The 2,497-nt window shown below is 21.5% G+C and overlaps 1 long non-coding RNA gene across 1 annotated transcript in view; it reads left to right on the top strand.

The window, feature by feature from the left end:
- Positions 1 to 1,966: 1,966 nt before the first annotated feature.
- The window catches only part of LOC102680193, a 5,283-nt gene continuing 4,752 nt past the window's right edge, over positions 1,967 to 2,497 (top strand). The window contains exon 1 of the long non-coding RNA XR_422822.2: positions 1,967 to 1,977. This is a non-coding gene — a long non-coding RNA (uncharacterized LOC102680193). The remainder of the gene's footprint in view (positions 1,978 to 2,497) is intronic.

Genomic DNA, 2,497 nt, shown 5'->3' on the forward strand with positions numbered 1-2,497 from the left:
TTATATGTTTTATATGTTTTATATATTTATTAAAATATATAATTTAATTAAATCAGGAAGGACATTTATTTTTTCTTATATATAATATAAAAAAGTGTAATGTAAGAATTTTTTCTTTAAAAATAATATTAGATAATAATGTTTAGTTACATATATTAGTTACAACAAATAAATACAAATAAATTTATTAAAAACAAAAATTTATAAAATAAATCTAATATATTATTCTATATATATAAAATGAATTATGAAAATAAAATATTATTTTTCTAAAAATTATTTTATATACTTTTTCTTTAAATTTATTTCACATATGAATTCTGTGAAATTTATAAAACCTAACTAAGCTTTGGAAATAATGCATTTAAATTTGTTACATGCATTAAAATTCTTGGAATATACTTTGACCATAGACTTACATGGAATAAACATATTAGCAATCTAGTCGATAATTGCACACGAAGATTAAATATTATCAAATCTCTAGCATAAATAACTAACTAACTAGCAACTGATAAAGGCATCCTACTACAAATCTATAAATATAATATAAATAAAGCTATTATTCGGACCAAAATTGATTATGCATCTATCATTTATAACTCTGCCAAATTTGTAAGAATTTTAAAAAAACTAGATTCGTTTATTCATAATACAGAGCTAAGAATAACAATAGCTAAGAATTGTTTCACATGTCCAATTAGAAGCATACTAATTGAAGCTGGAGAGTTCCATATTCTACAATACAGAAGAAAATTACTAAATTTAAAAAATGTAATAAGGGCAGCGATATCTTCCAACCCTATTATATTTTCAGACATTTATTCAAATAGTCGAATTAAAGCAAAGTCCAAATCACTGGAACTCTATTCTATTAAAGAATTAATAAATATTTAAAAAAAATAAACTTCAATCTTTCTGCTATAGAAAAACACAAAGTCCATAAAATTCCTCCCTGAATACCCTCTTAAGATACTTTTTATTGATTTAATGTTGATAACATATAAAAATGAAAAATTATCCAATGAAGATTGGAAAAATATATTTAATAATTGATGTCTTAAATATCTTATTTTTATTCATATATACACTGATGGCTTCAAAAATAAAAAGTATGAGGCTGTTTTTTTTTCCTAAAATATTTTAATTAGACATAGTCTAAACATCTTTAACAGTGTCTACTTAGCTAAAACATTTACAATCATCCTAATCCTTAAATTTATTGATAATGATTCTTTAGATCACAAATATATCATATTCTCTTTGCGATACTTCTCTACTCAAAAAATTAAGTAATCGATAGAAATATACATAGATATACAAGTTATTTAACAAAATAGAAAAGAATGACAAAACAATAGTTCTAGCATGGATTCTATCTTATAAGGATATGTACGGAAATGCAATGACCAACATTGAAGCAAAAATAGCAGCTGCTCTTAGAATAGACAATCAATCTATTTACAATACTTGGACATTAACACATAAAAATATTATTAAAACACGGACCGTAATATGAAAAACATACAAAGCAAGCCTACTTTACAAATCTATCGGAAATTTCTTCAATCTATAAATGAATTCAAAATACAATCGAAGACAGCAAATGATAATAATCAGAATCATAGCAAACTTCTCTCATCTATATCTACTCAACAGAAACCAACCAACAATATGCAAAAAATGTAACATATGAACTACATACACCAATCACATCATCTTTGACTGTTCTAATTATAATGAAATTAAGAGGAAATTGGGCAATAGCTTCAATGAAGCCAATTCATTCACTGATTATTAAAACATTTTAGTGAGATTCTGCATCGAGATTTTCATCAAATTACTAACTCTGTAAATTTTTATCTAATAACCTATGATATTGATGCAATATTAAGCTTATTAAATAAAAAAGAAAAAAAAATTCTAATGATTTCATATCATATATGCATGTAATATATAGTTATAGTACATTATAGAGTACTATATGTATAGTTATACTACATTATATATTATAGAGTAGTACATTAATCTTATATTATATTAATTATATAATCTTATATTAATCTAAATAATAGATATTATTGTTACAATTGTTTTAGTTTATGTGAAATTATGTTTTGCAAGACATAATGACATGTTTCAAGTTTGAATATATTCTAGATTATATCTATATTTTAGTTATATTGTAAATATCAAATATTTACATAGATTTCCTAAGAAAAAAAAAGATATAATCCTGTTAATAATTGGAATCTCTTAATAAAATCAATATTGAAATGTTATCTTTTATAATGTAACGATGAAAGAAGATAATTTTATATCAGAATATATTCGTAGTAGAAATAAAAGATAAGATTAGATTTTAATAATATTAAAATATATAAAATAATATTATGTTTACTAAAATTCTTATATTTTCTTATTATATTTTTTATTTTTTAAAAATATTATTTTTAAAAAATATTTTCTTATTTATTATAATAATTTATATATTTAT

Source organism: Apis dorsata, unplaced genomic scaffold, assembly GCF_000469605.1.
Source record: "Apis dorsata unplaced genomic scaffold, Apis dorsata 1.3 scaffold_987, whole genome shotgun sequence".
Lineage (NCBI taxonomy): Eukaryota > Metazoa > Arthropoda > Insecta > Hymenoptera > Apidae > Apis > Apis dorsata.